Source organism: Myodes glareolus, chromosome 8, assembly GCF_982192425.1.
Source record: "Myodes glareolus chromosome 8, mMyoGla1.1, whole genome shotgun sequence".
Lineage (NCBI taxonomy): Eukaryota > Metazoa > Chordata > Mammalia > Rodentia > Cricetidae > Myodes > Myodes glareolus.
The window spans coordinates 110,344,737-110,362,924 of record NC_142033.1 but is presented as its reverse complement, the minus strand read 5'-3'; the positions used below and the strand labels follow the sequence as shown (position 1 = coordinate 110,362,924).

The following is an 18,188-nucleotide window of genomic DNA, read 5'->3' as shown; positions in this document are numbered from 1 at the left end:
TCAAAGACCTTGAAAGAACAATAATCCACTTCATATGGAAAAAAAATCAGAATAGCAAAAACAATCCCATATAATAAAGGAATCTCAAATGCCCAAAAGACTCTTAAGGAAATGTTCAACATCCTTAGCCATAAGGAGAATGCAAATCATAATTACTCTGAGATACCACCTTACACCAGTCAGAATGGCTAAGATTAAAAACACCAATGATAGCATATGCTGAACAGAATGTGGAGTAAAGGGAACACTCATCCATTGCTGGTGGGAAAGCAAACTTGTACAACCACACTGGAAATCAGTATGGTGGTTTCTCAGAGAATTGGGAATCCACCTACCTCAGGATCAAGCAATACCACCCTTGGGCATATACCCAAAAGATGTTTAATCATATTACAAGACTTATGTCCAATTATGTTTATAGCAGCACTATTTGTAATAGTCAGTACCCAGAAACAAGATAGATGCCCCTCAACTGAAGAATGGATAAAGAAAATAAGGAACATATGCAGAAAATCTTATCAGAATAACAGTGAATTCTCAATGGAAATTTTGAAAGCAGTAGAGCCTATAACGATGCTCTAGAAGTTCTAAAAGACTATGATGACCAAACAGCTAGAGAAATCCCCAATCCCATGCTTAGGATTTCAGCAAACACGCCAAGATCTATACAGGCTCCAGGGTTGCCACAAGTCTCTGTGCGATCTGGAAAGCCCTGCTTATTTGATTCTGTGGACCCTGTTCTCCCAGAGATTTCAACTGATGTGGGATTCCCCTCTGTAGGCTATGAATATGTTTTACTACCATTGGTTAATAAAAGAAGCCGCTTCAGGCTATAGCAAGGCAGAATATAGTCAGGCTGGAAGTGACATACAGAGAGCAGCAGAGTCAAAGGGACACCATGTAGCCGCCGAAGGAGAAAGACCTCGTGGTAAAATATAAAATAATAGAAATGGGTTAATTTAAGATACAAGAGTTAGCTAGCAATGCACCTAAGTGACTGGCCAAGCAGTATTGTAATTAATATGGTTTCTGTGCGATTGTTTCAGGCCTGGGTGGCCAGGAACAAATGAGCAGCCTCCATCAATAGAATGCCAACACTCAGCACCTTTGGCTCCTACAATCCTTCCTCTCCTCTTCTGCAGGTTACCAGAGCTCTGACCTCTGTTTGGCTGTGAGACTTTGTATTTCGTCCCATCAGAACCTGGAGGAAGCCCCTCTGACGAAAATTGAGCTAGGCACCTATCCTATGAGTATAGCAGAATATAATTAGGATTTATTTCATTAACGTTTTGTTTTTGCCCGCTCATGGGATGTTTTTCCTCCCACAGGGCTGCTTCATCTAGACTTGCTATGAGGATTTATGCCTAGTCTTTCTGCATCTTGTTATGCCATGTTCAGTTGGCATCCCTGGGAGGTCTGCTCTTTTCTGTAGGGAAATGAGGAACAGTGAATCTGGAGGAGAGAGGAGGTATGGGAAGACTGGGAGGAGGGGAGAGAGGGGAGACTGCAGTCAGGATTACTGTGTGAGAGAAGATTATATTTAATTTAATAATAATTTAATAAGAATATATTTAATAATAATTTTAAAAAGACTATGACTGTCACCAAGAATAATATACCAGCAAATTTTTTATCAAAATTAAAGGAAAAAGAAAAACTTTCCATAATTTAAATGCCCTAAAAGATTTACATCCAACCAAACAAATGTAAAGAAAATATAAGAAACATTTCTTTTGGCTAGAGAGAGGATTTAACCTAAGAGAGAGACTACAGAAAGAAAAACAAAGCCATATTATTAAAATACAAAAATATTACTGAGAACCCAAACAACACTACCAAAAATAAGCAACACAATAGCCACAACCAACTTATATATTCCAACAATGTCTTTAAATATCATTGGCCACAATTCTTTGATCAAAAGACACAGGATGACTGAGTGGATCAATACAAAGCTAAATTCAACTATCTGTTGTCTACAGAAAATACAACTTTAAAGAATAGAGTAAATGAACTAGAGTAAAGGAATGGATAAAAGTACTCCAATTAAATGGAAACAGTAAGCAAGCAGGCCAATAGTAAAATAGAGTTGAAACTAAAGCTAATTCAAAGACATAAAAAGGGACACTTCTTTCTATTGAAGAAAACAGTTATCCAAAAAGATATTATTATCTTAAACATATATGTATCGAACTCTGAGGTACCCAATTTCATGACAAATCTACCACTGAATTTAAAGATACTTGCTAACATCAATCCAAAGACAGTAGGCTATTTCAACACCACACTTTCTTCACCAGATAGATCATCTAAACAAAAAGTAAACAGAAAAGCATAAAAATTAATTTATATCAAATATCAAATGGATAACAGCTATCTGTATGATATTCCCTAAAACACCAAAGGATCCACCTTTCTTGCAACAGCCCATAGAAGTTTCTTTAAAATAGACCACACCCAGTAGCACACAAAAAAATCTTTACAGAGTCAAAAAGTTTGAAATAATTTTATGTAGCTTATCAAACCATAATGCAACAAACCTTAAATTGATAGCAAATAAATCTTACATGCACAAACTTCAGAATACTAAAAGACTAATTATTGAATGATGAATGGGTTAAAGAAAAAAGTCAAGAAAGAAAAAAATGTATAATTTAATGAAAATAAAAACACAATGCAATAAAACCTCTGGAATACAGAATTGTATTCTACGAGGGAAATTTATAGCTCTAAGAACTTACATTACAACATTAGAAAGAGCCAGGTGGTGGTGGAACCTTTAATCTCAGCATTCAGAATGCAGAGTCAAGTGGTTATGTGTGAGTTCCACAGCCAGAGCTGTTACACAGAGAGATCCTGTCTTGAAAAACAAACATGCAAATAAATAAAAGCAAAAAAAAGAGTTCAAATGACTTAATGTTGTAATTCAAAATCTGTAAAAACAAGAACAAAACAAATAAAAAATCCAGTTGAAGCAAGAAATAAGACAACCAGAACAGAAATCAATGAATCAGAAACAAACAAAAGAATCAAAATTAAGAGATGGTTCTTTTAGAAGATAAATGAGAATGAAAGACCCTTGGCTTAATTAATCAAAAGAAAAATGGAAAGGACCCAAATTAACAGAATCAGAAATAAGCAGGGAAAAATTACAACATATACCAGTGAAATTCAGAATGTTTTAAGGAACTACATTAAAGTACTGGATTCCAGTAAATTGGAGAACCCAAGAGAAATAGATTAATTTTGGACTTAATCTACCCATCAAAATTAAACCAAGAAGAAGTGGAAAAAACTAAATATAACAAAGACAAATGAGGAAATTGAAAGAGTAATAACCCTTCCAACATAAAAAATAAAGTATCCATAGAAATATGTATTAACAGCACAATTCTGCCACATTTTCAAAAATAAGGTTCCAGGCAGGCCTTCTTAACACTAGAAGAAGACAAAGAAGAAAGAATGGAGGAAAAGGAGAAAAAGGAGGAGGAGGACGAGGAGGAAACAGAAGGAACACTCCAAAACTTAATCCAGGGGTCCAATTTTACCCCATTGTCAATTCTAACCAGGTAAAGACACAACAAAAAAAATTTACAGTTCAATACTGTTAGTGAACATAGACTCAAAGTATTTATTAAAAAAGCATGCAAATGAAATAATATCCACCATGACTGACTGATGCAGGGTTCCCCTATATATGCTTGTGAACATGATTTATGACCATAGGTTAATAAAGAAGTTGTTTTGACCTATGGAAGCAGAGAATATAGCAAAATAAGAAACCCAAGCAGAGATAGAGGAGAGACAAAGTTAGAGTCAGGGAAATGTCATGTAGCTGCCAAAAGACACCAGAACCTTACCAGTAAACCACAGTCTTGTGGCAATAAACAGATTAATAGAAATGGGTTAATTTAAGATGTAAGCGTTAGCTAGAAATATGCCTGAGCCATTGGCCAAACAGTATTGTAATCAATATAGTTTCTGTGTTATTATTTGGGTCTGAATGACCCAGAAATGAAAGTGCAGTCTCTGTTTACACATGGCAAAGTCAAGTTTATCCCTTGACATTCAGGAATTAGTAAACTCATGCAAGTGAAATAAATGTAATAAGCAACACAAATGAAACCAAAGACAAAAATCACATAATTGTCTCAAAAGTTCTAGAAAAAAAGGCATTTGACAAAATTCAATATGCCTTCACAATAAATGTCTTAGCGACTATAGGACTCAATATATTAAGAGATATACTGAGAAATCAACAGCCAACAACATCCTAAGTGGAGAAAATTTAAAGCGATCACACCGAAGTCAGAAATGAGACAGAGGTGACCATCCCCATTCCTTTTCAATTCTGTGCTTGAAGTAATAGCTGGTGCATGAAGGCAAGGGACGGAAATTAAAATGATACAAATTGAGAAAGAGATCAAGCTATACCTGTCTGCAGATGAGATATTACTATACATTAGATATCCCAAAAATGTCACCAGAAAATTTCTATAAACAATAAACAAATTTAGCAATGTAGCAGGATAGAGAATCAACTTGCACATATCAGTAGCTTTTCTTTACACTACCCACAAACATCTAGAGAAGGGGGCATAGAAACATGTCTAGCCACAATAGCCTCAAAGAAAACGAAATATCGAGGAACAAACCTAACAAAAGAAGTGAAAGACTTTTACAATGAAAAGTTTAAACCTTTGAAAAAAGATATGAAAAAGACACTATAAAATGTGAAGACATCCCATGCTAATATAGTTATAGAATTAACATCATTAAAAAATGACTATTTTACAAAAGATATTTACAGACTCATTTCAATCCCAATTTAAAAATCCCATTTCATTCTCCATAGGTATAGAAAAGCCTACCGTAAAATTCATATGGAATCACAAAAGATCCGCAGGAGCCAAAACAATCCTGAACAGAAAAGAATAATCCTAGAGGGATGATTTCAAATCTTAAGCCTTTTAACAGAGTGATAGCAATTAAAGCAATATGGTACTAGTTCCAAGAGTTGATATGTAGACCAGTGGCAGGGGGAACCCAAACATAAGTATAACTAATTTCATCCTCTTAATATTTGACAAACATTAAAAAAAAAAACAGAAAAAAACAAGCTGGAGAAAAGAAAACATCTTCAAGAAATGGTGCTTGAAAAACTGAGCGTCCACATGCAAAAACTAATTCCAAATGAATTAAAGGCCAAAGTATGAACCATTAAATGGCTAGAATAAAAAATAATCAATATCCTACATGATATAGGTAAAGGAAGTTTCTGTGTAGAACTCGATTTGGCCAAGAATTAAGGCCAGCAATTGCCAAGTAGGACTCAAAAAGCTCAAAATCTGCACAGATAAACAGTCACTGAGTCAAGAAGTACTCAAAGTTTGAGAAACTCTTTGCCAGCTGTTCATCTAATAGAGGACTAATATCCAGAATATATAAAGAACTCAACACACAAGAAACAAACACAAATAAAAAATGGCTCTCTCACAAACTGGGTCTGGGGCCTGAACAGATAGTTCTCAGTAGTAGGGAAAAATGGCTAGGAAATGCCTTTTAAAAATATTCATTGTCCTCAACAATTATGAAAATGCAAATCTAAGTAACTGTGAGGTTTCTTCTTACTCCAATCAGAATGCCAAAGATCAACAAAGCAGCAGACAGAAAATGCTGTGAGGGACCTAGGGAAAATAGAACCCTCACTCACTATTGGTAGGATTCTATCTTCGTTATGGTTTCTCTTGCACCATGACCATAATGCAAACCGGGAAGGAAAGAGTTTATTAGACTTACACCTCAGCATTGCTGTTCATTACTGAAGGAAGTCAGAACAGGAAGCCAAGAAGGGCAGGATTCTGGAGGCAGGAGCTGATGTAGTGTTCATGAAGGGGAGCTGCTTACAGACTTGCTTTCCCTGGCTTGCTAAGACTGCCTTTTTACAGAACCCAGGTACACCAGCCCCAGGATGGCACCACCCACAGTGGACTGTGCCCTCCCCATAAGCTTCTAATTGAGAAAATGCCTTACTGCTGAATCTCTTGGAGGCTTTCCTCAACTGAGCCTCCTTCCACTCTGATGATTCTAACTTGGGTCAAGTTGACACAGAAAACCAGCCAGTGCATATTCTAAACTGGTGCAAACATTATGGAAATCAGAATCAAGAACTTTCAAAAGGCTAAAAATAAATCTACCATAGAACCCAGTTACACCACATTTTGACATTTGTCTGAAGAACTTGACATCTGACAACAAAGATACTTGCTCAGCTGTTTGTTGCTTCTTTACTCACAATAGCTAGGAAATAGCAATAAGCTAAATATTTTTCCAGCAAATTTTTTATTTTTTATTAAAAATTTCACCTCCTCCCATTTCCCTCCCCTTTCCTCATCCCCCTCCCTCTCCAGTCCAAAGAGCAGTCAGGGTTCTCTGCCCTGTGGGAAGTCCAAGGTCCTCCCCTCTCCATCCAGGTCTAGGAAGGTGAGCATCCAAACAGGCTAGGCTCCCACAAAGCCAGTACATGCAGTAGAATAAAAAAATGTGATACATACGTACTGTGGAATACTATTCAACTACAATGAAAAATAAAATATTGGAGTTTGTATGCAAAGAATGGAACTAGAAAAGATCATAAATGATCACAAAGAAATAATCCACACTCAAAAAGAGAAACCTCACATGCTCCCTATCACTGAAGGCTCTTTTCACCAAATCTTCAGAGTGTACATCCTGAAGTAATGGCACAATTCAAGAAATTCAAAAGCACCATTGCTGGAGAGCGATGGAGAGGGGAAGAACAGGGCTCAAATCTTCCCTTACCAGACAAGTAGCAAGATGGAGGCTGGTTTCTAATTAGGAAGGGGTAATGGTTATAAATATAGAAAGAGGAAAAGGGATAAAACAATAGTAGGTACATCTGAAAAATTCCTACCTAAACATGTATTTATATACATACACAATTATATATATAATTTCATATATATAATGAAAATGTCCCATCTGTGCTAATAATGATATAAAAAGTAGAGAAAACCCAGAATATTCTCAACATCTATAAAGAGCAAAGATCCTTGTGCACACTGGAGAAGCCAGGAAAGTTAATCAAACAGCTTACCTCTTCAATGGAATGAGGTACTAACTGCTCTTCCTAGAACACTAGGAATGATGTCCTTTACAACCTGGTGATCCTTTGCTTCCTGATGAAACAGGATTGCCTTATCTCCCCGAATTTATGCTTTTACTTTCCAAGACCTTTTTCCTAAATTTGAGCATTGCTTTTCGACCATAAAACCCACGTTTATGAGTGAGATCACTTGTGCTTTGTAGCAGCCTGAGTATTTCCTATGTTATCTTATGGTCAGGCCAATCCTGCCACACAGAGCTGTGATGTGTACCTCAGTCAAACTCCCCAGACCCTAAATCTTGGACCATTCTTGTGAAAGGAGCCACATGCACTTTGTAAGGAATCTCAGTGTAAACATGTTTTCAGTTGTGCCCTAGGGACTGAGTTAATTGTAATCTGAACAGCTTTTTCAAATTTGTGCTGAACGTAATATGGCTGAACTGAAATGATCCGGGCCAGACTCTAGAGGTCCTGGTCTAGCATCGGTTACAACAAAGTTTCACTCTTGTCTCTTCATGGATCCATTTTTACCTGCCTACCTTAAAGCTGGCAGAAGAATCACCACAAATGCCAGTCATGAGAAGCCATCTTTTAAAAGTATTTGGTCAGGATTGTCCAAGAAGACTTTAAAACATTCAGACTGTTGCTAATGTCTCTTGATTGCTCCCCAGAGGAGGAAGGTAAATTCCTACTGAGGTACAATGTTCTTCAGAGAACAGGCCCAGAAAAATCCTGGTAATTGAGGTTCTTAACGCAACCTCCCTGAAGTATAGCTGTCATGTTTCCATAAGGCAATATGAAAGCTCCCAAGATAGGAAGACACCAACAATTGTACCCAGCTATGGCACCCAATATCCACAACAGTTATCATCCTGTCATGATAGCCTTTCTGGTGGAGTAGTGGCAATATTTTGGAGTTACTTCTACCAGCTCTCTAATTAGACTTAAGGACCCACTCAACAGAAGGGAAATCATGCCCGGTACTGGAAGTCTAACCAAGTAACTACCTAGAGTTAGTTAAGTCATGGATCTTGTATGAGAACCTATAATCACCACTTTACTAAAGAAAAATAATTGCTAAACAAATTGTAAATATTTGTTCTTATACCCACAGATAAGTATAGTCCTTACCCCTCATCAAGGGAATGATTTTTGCAATAGGTGGAGATGACTACAGAAAAACACAACTCATCAAAATGAAGATTTGGGGAGCCCAGTTCTAAAGGATACATCTCCAAACCGCTCCCACGCCCCAGGCTAGAGGATCATTGAGGAAGCAGGGAAGAAGGACTTTAAGATTCAGAGTGTCAGCTAATATGCTGTGAGACTGGGTCTTCTAGTAATGCCAGAAGCTACACCCAGAAAGTCTCACCACCATGACTGTCTAAACTTAAGCTGAAAAGGGATAACAGTAGACATGTTAAAGTCTGGAGGAAAGACCCCGGGCCTCAACCACATACAAAGCACTACTGGTGTCTAATGAATGCTGAGCGTGGGAGAAATTGTCTTCTCCAGGGAAAACACACCAACTGATACCTAATATCAAATGATCAGCCCGAAAACATGCATCCCGGTGACGTTATACAGGCTGAGAAGGTTGCATTTAGAAATATATATGTATATAAAAATATATGCACATATGAATTTAACAACAATTAATAGAGAAGCCATAAATTGAAAACAGAGCAAGGAAGAGAATACCTTAAGGATCAGAGAGAGGAAAGTGAAGGCAGAAATTATGTAATTATAATTTCAAAAATAGAAAATAAGATTTAGCATATGGCTCACTTTAAGCTTCTTCACACACCATTACTCACAAAAAGTAAGTGCGCTAATCAGCCCTGTTGATTCATTCCGACCACAGAAATACACAAGTCCTTGACCAAGAAATGTGCATGATGAACTTGAGATGAAGTAATGCCTACACCTCACCCTTCAAGAAATAAAGTGGATGGCGAGGAGGGTCTCCTTGCAAAACTTTCCAGTTAAAATAGATTTTCCTGATTCCAAATCACAATAAAATTTTCCTATTTCCTATGGCCAGTTGTTAACCCAGAAACTCCTTACCACAGAGGTGACGAATCTTTGCATCTCACGGAGTCTGGAACATTCTCAGCTCTGTCGGAAGAGGCTTTGCTTCTCACGGAGTTTGGAGCGTTCTCAGCGCTGTCGGAAGAGGAACCAAGACACTGCTTAACTTGTTCTCCCTTTTCTCAAAGAATCGAGAGGTCAGATGAGAAGCCTGGTCATTTCGCTGAGGAGCTGGCTTAATGTATTCTAATTAGTTCTCTTTTCACCAGTGTAGGAGAGATAATGCAATGCCTAGGGTGGGTCATATTCAAGTGCATTGGAAAATGACTTTTCAAATGGTGGCTGTTTGCAGGCTGCATGGTGTCAACTCCTAGAGTTACACATTCAAAGTTGAAGAGGCATCTTTAGGTGAATTCTTAGTTTTGTTTGCACCCCACTTGTGGCAGTGCTAAGTACTGGCTGCTGTGTGTCACATATGCTCAGCAAGTGATGTGCAACTGAGCCACAACTCCAATTCCCACTTAATTCTTACTGTGAACATAACTAGTCCATTCCCTAGGAATATGGGGGGAATGCAACCACAAAAGCCACAACTCTCTATTGTGTTGATGATTGTAGTTAAATGTTTTCCAACAAAATTTAAAGATAGTAGAATGGGAAGCAATCAGCATCTCTTCGTCTCACTGCATCCTCCCAACGGAACCCTTGTGGTTCCACCACTTACTGGAAATACTTGTACATTTCTACTTATTCCGGAACACTAAGAAAGCCCCAGTCAGTGCAAATACGCTGACCTACTCTCCCAGGAAGAGTCTTGACTGGTCTTTAGCATGGTGCTCTGACACTGTGTCTTGTTTATGTTAGGAAACGCTTGTTAAATTCCACGATATTCCAGAAAATAACATTTATTCTGGTAAATCAAAATATACATCTTATAACTTACCTCTACTCTCAGACAGTAGTCAAAAAATTAACATCATTTGCCCTGACATTAACTTTCATTTCTTAGTCTCCACTTATTTTAGTACATGAGGAAGTTTATGTAATGACAGATTTAAACAGTTACCTCGAAACAGTTTTATACATTGGTCTATCAATAGTATTTAAATACTCCACATAAGAATCCAAACAAAAAAGCGTTCGCTCCTGTCATAGTCAACTTTATTTAAACAAAACCTTCTGAATACAATAATGAAATGTCCAAACAAAGAGAAATTCCTGAAATTCTAAGAATTATGTATGATGGAATCTCAGTGTTGTATTCCAGAGATGTCTGCAGAAATGAATACACAGGTTTTCTATCTTTGTGTTTTTTCAGACATGGACATAAACCTTTGTCAGGTAGTTGGCTTTTGAAAGGAAAACAGCAATTAACGTGGTGTACAAAATAATCTCATGTTAGTGGTCATGTGGAAGAGATCTAGAAAAAAATGCTTCATTCTGGTTTCCAGGCTACCAACTACCATAGGTGTGAGTGGAGTCATGTTAAATATATAATCATTTTGATGGCCCAATATCTGCCCATAAATGCACAAGAGAATACTCCAGAGTAGACAAGTTGGTCTCATTATAAAAAATATCTGGGCAATAAACAATATTATGATTAAAGGAAATGTTATAGTTTTGCATATATTCATCATGTACAATGATGGGTTTCATGACAGCAACTGTAAATATGTGCTTCAGATATTTTCTCATATTTATGCTTTTACTCTTTCTTCTCACTTACACCCATGTATTGTTGTTAGTTTTCTGTTTCTCAAAAATTCCCTTTCCTATTTTAATGCCATATAGGTATAAGGATGGTGCAAAAATGATAGATGCTAGATAGATGGATGGATGGATAGATAGATGATAGATAGATAGATAGATAGATAGATAGATAGATAGATAGATAGATAGATTGATAGGTGAGTGGGTGGGTGGGTGGGTGGGTGGGTGGATGGACAAGTGGATGGATGGATAGATAGATGAATGGATAGATAGATTGTTGATAGAGTGACTACGCATTAGAGAGGAAATGTGTGATACGATTTAACACCGTGTGATGATATTCTGGTTCATCCATTTCCCTGCCAGTGTCAGCATTTTATTCTTCTTCACAACTGATTAAAGTTCACGGTGCAGATCCTCCCATGATTTATCTATTTATTTATTAGAGTATACAGAAACTGGTATTGTTGTGTAATGTGAGTGGAGACAAGAAATTTTAGAAATAGCTCAGGCTAATTGATCTTCTTGACATACATGCTGTCGGGCATGATACAATTTGACTTTCTCTGTGAACACAGCAGACTGAAACACTCCTTGATCCACATGGAAACCAATAACCCCAGAGGTAATGATGTAGAGCCATACACTCTGGACAGTTTTTCTGTACTGGATGGTAACTAGTAAGGTCATTCAGTTGTGTCTTTTAGAATTTAAATGCAGAGCTTCTGCAAGGCTCACGAACAACAATTACAGTTCATAAAGAAACAAATAACAAGTCAAGATGCAATCAGATAGAATATTCTGTAGATGACCTTTTTGTACAATCTATATAGTATCTTACTTGATAGAGAATCAGCCTGTTGTGGAAAAAGAAACCCTCTACTCACCCCTTATAAGGTCCCAACAACAAATCAAAATAGATTCACTCTGAGGATCTGATGAGTTTATTGTGCTTATAGAGCACAAGTAAGGCTTACTTGCAGGAGTGAGGCTGGCCCCAGAGTAACTGCACTATAAATTCTTTACTTTCATGGAAGCTGAATTCCCCATAGCTGCTTAGAGTGAGATGTTCAGTTTATTTGCCCAGCCTATATACTCTTCTGTCTCCATAGACTCCAAGACGCTGAGCAATTTGGGCATAACTGCATATAAATGGCTGGGGGAGCAGATAGAACCATTGATTGTCCCCGCCATTCTTTCTATGGGGGAAACTCAACAGTCAACACACTCGATCACGATGTGCACTCACAGGCAGTCACAGCTGATTGGATGGAGATGACCACTGTTTGCCTTGGAGAAGCACATTTAACAGCTGAGTTTGTTACTTTTATATCACTCTAACAAAATCTCAGTCCATTTCCAATCCTAAGGAACTAACAATCAGTCTAGAAACAATTTAATGTGGTATAATCAATCTCCAAAGGAGACAAGGATATCATAACTCCTTTCAGGCTGTGGTGAAATAAAACCTGCTCTTCTGTGGGATCTGCATCCTTGATCCCTCGGACACATTGTCTTGCAGCATTACTTATCCAATGGAATGTCCAGCAATATAAAGAGAAAATTAAGGAAAAATATACAAGGGTTCATTTTCCCATCCACTCCTTCCTTGTGGAGATTTCACATAGTACAATGTATCATAATTAATGAACCTTCTGCATTTAAGCATTCTTTCCTCTAACACCATTAAACCAAGATTGGAACACCTACCCTCACCCACCTACCACCCTCTCACACCATCCTTTGGCAAATTTTCTGTACTTGCACGTAACCAAAGCCATACATACTGCTTTCATTAAATACTTCTCATTAAATGTTTTAGTAGGGCAAGCTATCTTTTTACATCGTATGCTAAAATGCACACAATGTTGTGCAGGTAACCACAGCTTCATTGTGAAATCTGTGGATACAGTAGCCATGTCACAGTTAGAAGATGGCATTTTGAGATCTGAAATCAAAGCGTGAACCAGGAGGGGCTCGTGATGGCTTTTTTAGAGGAGAAATTTGCAGTTGACAGCTGCTGGAAGAGAGAAACTCATTTTTGGAGTGAGCGTCACCACCGTTATATTACCCACACTCCTAGTGGATGGTCCCATGCTCATGCACTTGTGAGAAGCCCTAAGTGGATTCAGTCTGTCATTTTTAAAGAGAAGCCATGGAAGTTGAAAGAGGCTGTGTTAGGTGGGTGTAATCAAAGTGAATAGTGAAGGGTAAATAGAAGGCAATGAATGACATACTTGCTTTATATACACACATACAATTTCTCAAAAATAATTTTAAAAATAAAATTTAAAACTAAAGTGAATACTTATAATCCAAGAAAAAACACAACATAGAAATGAAATAAATTTCTCAAATTCAAATATTCTTATCAACTTTCACAGAAGAGAAAACCACATTTCCAAGAGGAGGAGATGACACTCCCTACCGCCATGTGGTTGCACAGCACAACACACAAGCACCACTTCCTTCTTTACTAGACTCTGTTTTAAAGGAATTGCTCCTCAGCAAAGCAACACAGCTCACAGTGGGCTGTTAAATAGATGCATTTCCTTAAATCAGCTTTTGGGGTTCTATACTGGAAGAAAAAGGAAAACATCCAATACAATCTGTTGTCCATGTCCTAATTCAGTAGTAACTTATACTGAAGGCAAAGTATTCCTTTTAAATGTTTCATACAAATGTGATTTCTTACTTGGTTCACAGAATGAGAGGTGATATATTCCATAAGACTGTACTATTTTCATAGTTTAAAGCAATTCCCTTATGGCAGATGTGCTTAGTGTGTGATGCTATATTAAAACACTGTCACATGCATTCGGTTATTATGACTCCTACAACCAACATCTCTGTGTCATTAATATGGGCTCTGTAATATTCTTTATTTTTCATATTATTAAAGCAGTGTTTTATGTAGTACAAACAGGCCTTAATGTAAACGTATGACTTTAGATGACCATAAACTTCTGATTCTCTTTCCCCTGTGAAAGGAAAAGTATCAGATCAAGACCCCAAACAAAGCATTCAGAACAGGGGAGATTTATTTGTCCCAGAGGGATAGAAGACACAGAATAAGAGACATAACAGGAGATGGAGGATATAAGGAAGAAGGAGTATTTGTACAGGCAGGGAGAGGAGGGCACAAAGGAAACCTCTGGGTAGAGAGGAGACAGAGGTGGCCTTTAGAAAAATAGTGGTTTATTAAGGTAAAATGGGAAACTCTGTGTTAGGATGTGTTGTTTAATTTATGTTGTTTTATTTTATTATTATTTGGGGGGGTGTTCTAGACAGAGTTCTCTGTATAACAATCCTAACTGTCCTGCAACTAGTTCTTGTAGGCTAGACTGGCCTCAAGCTCATGGTGATCTGCTTGCCTCTGCCTCCCAAGTGCTGAGATTAAAGGCATGCACCAACACTGACTGACTGAGTTATTTAATTTTAATGTCACATGTTAATCACATGAGCCACAAGGGGGTTTTAATTGCTGGTCTTCAATATTTTGATTGCTAGACCTTGGTAGTCAGCATCAAGAGGAGAAAGTTGCCAAAGAGAGGGAATAGACCTTGATGGCTAGCTTCAGGAAAGTAATATAGCACCTTTTAACAGGGCAGAGGGATCTGGGTAAAAAACCAATGCCTGGCAGAACCTCATGCTCCAGGGGGCTGGTGTCCCTTCAGCCCACCTCCCAGGGGCTGAGAGGATAGATATGCACCATTACATCTTCTGTATTGGGTGCTGTGAGTAGAACCCAGGAACACAGACAAATGCTCTTCCTACTATGTTACAGTCCTGGAATTCACAGATCTTTTATAAGTAGAAAATAAAAGTGATGATTCTGGACACTTATAGGTTGGGCTATCAAGAAACCAGTAATTTCTGCAGCTTTTCCTGCAGTCCTTGATGGAATTTTGAATCACAATGAAAACAAAATTCTGGCCATATGTGTGGAGGAAATTTCTAGATTGAGACAATGGAGGTAGAAAGGCAACCATAAGTGTGGGTGGACCAATCTATGGCCTGGGGTTCAGAACTGAATAAGAAGGAGAAAGCCAGCTGAGCAGACAAGTACATAGTTCTCTGCTTCCCAACTGCAGATTCAGAATAGCGAACAGTGTCACGCTCCTGTCATCATGCCGAGCACCCCAGAAGCACTGCACACCTGGAGAGGAGGGGAAAAGGACGCGTCCATCTTAAGTTAGTTACCTTTACTAATTTTTCTTTACATAACAGCATGAAAAGTCACAAAGCGTTCTCCCATCATGATTTTATCTAAGAAACGGAGAAATCCCTGAGTGAATATGTATTGTTGATGTGGGCATGGCCATGCCAAGGACTCCATGGCATCCAGGGATGAACCACAAAACAACTGGGAAGACGCTCAGAGGTGGATGAAAATGCCTTCCTCTGATCGATTTTGATAATGTGCAGACAATTTCCACCATAGCTGTCTCATTCTGGATGTCAACAGACTGAAGACTACCAAGATCATCTAAAAGGGTTCCCTTAGTCCAAAGTTGTGTGCAAACAAGGCCTTCTGGTTTACATGTATATAACAATCATCTTTTCTTTCGCAGTTAATTGAAATAACTTTGTCTTCTTGTTCAACTGTATATAAAAAACTCAACAAGCTTCTGGGATACTTCGGAGAACCAAGACTGCCCCACCCCAGCCTTTGTCCCTTATGTGTGTCCCTGTCATTTCCTCATTCTCCTTCTGCCCCATGTCAGGCCCATTTGTGAGGAAAGATGTGGAAGTTTAGGCAGGAGAAGTGCCAATAGTGAAGCGCTTTTTGAGGATGTTCAAGACTCTGGACTCACAAATAGACACTCTCAGGCTGTACTGATCCATGCAAACTATCAAGGTAACTACCATTGATCCATTTTTATTTGCCTTGTATGACCAAATAGCATTATATATATATATATATATATATATATATATATTACATATGTATACATATACTTTTTGGATATATTTATGTACTGTTTCTCTCCTTAACTAAATTTCAAAGGCATGTGATGTTTGCTTACTATAGATTTCAATTTTCAATCAGATGTCAAAGGTTAACATGATATGGTATTTTCCATATCAAAAATAATGCAGTTGGCCTTTTAAATGCTGACCTCAAGCAAAAAATACTTTCTTGCATGGGAAAAAAAAGTACTCAGCAAACACTCAAGATGAAAATCTACAGAACCTGTATAACCTGATAGGAAATACAGACAACCAACTTCTTAATAGGTATATGAGATGAAGTCGTTCCGAGACAGCTATTAAAAATGAAAAAAGTTACTATTTCATCTCTGATTATTCCCCCAGGAAAAGTGTAAATACGTGTTCAACCAGGATCACACAAAGGCATATTCACAGCAGCATGGCTCATAACATCACAGTGTAGAAACAGTGAGTAATCAACAGACTCCATTCACAGAACACTGTGAAGCCTTTAAAGAATAAGGCACAATGAGTATCCCAGTGTGGATGAAGCTAGAAAATATTGTGTTCTTTGAAGAAGGCCAAGTGTAGAGACTGGGGAGGAGAGGGACCTCAGTCAGTAAAGTGCTTGCCTGGCAGAGAAGTGGATTTGAGTTAAGGTCTTATGACTCAGAAAAACAAACAAACAAACAAAAAACGTGCATGGCGGTGCCTGCTTGGAATCACAGAGCAGAAAAAAGCAGAGACGGATGCTTGGAGCTTCTTGGCCAGCCAGCTTAGCTTGCTTTATACGCTCCCGACCAATGAGAGTCATTCTCTCAGTTAAAACGATGGCAACTGAGGCCTCAGTAAGGATATCTAATACACATGTTTTGTTCCTGCAAGGCATAAATAACCCAGATACAGAGGGCCGTATGTCTTTTGTCATTCTAAGGATAAGAACAATTCAAATCAAGAAATCCCCATAAGAAGAACTGTATTTAATGTTCACCACAGGTTTGAAAAAACAGAGAGTAAGATGACTGTTCAACAAGTCTGAAATTAAATACAGTGAATTAAACATATTAAATGACTTAAATGCTTATGTATGACTTTTATCTTAATAATAAATAAAAAATGATTGCAACATGGAGGCCTAAACAGAACCTTGGTTTCCTGTTTTCATTTTGGAAAAAAATCATGTGTGTCATTGTCATAGTTTGCTGACTATCATTGACTTTCTGTGTTTAGAAAAAAACGGTCTTTCACTCTAAATTTATGCTGATCTAATAGAAAATGATGGTGTCAGAAGAGAACATATTGAGACCAAAATCAGAGAACAGGTTTTAATTATAAGAACCTGTCATAAAACTCATGATTTCCCTTTTTAATTATTACCTTTTATATAAAATCAAAGCCTCATGACAAGCTTCAGATTTACATGTGATCTTGCTGGGGAAAGACGTGGATGAGTAGGAAGAAGTAATTCAGACAGTTGTTGCAGCTGACTATGTATGCTGGACTCCAGTATACAATCCCATCACCAAAAGGAGGAAACAGAAAGAGATTGAAGAAGTATCACACTGATTATAGTGGCAAACAGCTATCCTCCCATTGAAACCAAACAAGAATCTCTCTTTCTACACATCCTGAACAGCATTTTCAATTTTGTCAATTACCATTCTAACTGGAGAGAGAGATGATTTTATTGTTACAAGAGCTCCAATTCATAATATTAACAAAAACCCAGAGCCAGATATCTGGAAAAATGCTGAAAGATCAGCAAGAGAAAGGAGTAAGCCACAGACAACCTTACCTTGCTAACTCCTCGGCTGAAAAAGGACTGAACTCATGTCTTCTCCCAACTCATTTTCCTCTCTCCACTCAGCCACACACTTTCTGTCTGTCGGTATCGACCTCCACACCTCTGTGCTTGGCTAGTGGCTAGCAACACTCTCTGATATTCAGGAAAGTTTTATTTGTTGAAATACAAACAAGATATTACCACATTTCCCCTTTTCTGTGTGTCAGAGGCCAGTTTCGGCAAAAATACCACTTACCAGGGCAGGGGCTTGGGGATTAGAAGAGTAAAGGGCAAGAAGTCGTGAGTAAAAATAATAAAACAGAAACATAGAACAGTATGAGGAGGAAGTTCCAGTGAATACTGAAATCTGCCTGTGCTTAGTTTCCATACACTTTTGTACCCAACACTAGAGTGGGAAGAAAACAAAAGACTGTACTGGCATGATACAAGGAAGTGAACATACCAATTGAAGGCTGCAGGCTACATTCTTAGTTAAACATTAATTTGCTAGAACAAGACAAGTCACACTCACACCCTAGACCAAGACATTCTGTAGGCAAAACACTCCCTGCGTAGAATTCATTGTTACCTACTTAAGGG

The 18,188-nt window shown here is 37.9% G+C and overlaps 1 protein-coding gene across 7 annotated transcripts in view; it reads right to left on the bottom strand.

Moving 5' to 3' along the window:
- The window catches only part of LOC148121266 (adhesion G protein-coupled receptor E4-like), an 86,634-nt gene extending 68,874 nt beyond the window's left edge, over positions 1 to 17,760 (bottom strand). For 4 of the 7 annotated variants that reach the window (XM_087909461.1, XM_087909466.1, XM_087909467.1 and 1 more), the window contains exons 1-2: positions 17,601 to 17,760; positions 9,194 to 9,292 (exon numbers count right to left, since the gene is read on the bottom strand). The gene's annotated coding sequence lies outside the window, so the exon portion shown is untranslated. Of the gene's footprint in view, positions 1 to 2,741; positions 2,861 to 5,799; positions 5,930 to 9,193; positions 9,293 to 17,600 lie in introns of those variants that run through there. The other 3 variants (XM_087909462.1, XM_087909463.1, XM_087909464.1) reach the window with 3 other exon arrangements.
- Positions 17,761 to 18,188: the final 428 nt, after the last annotated feature.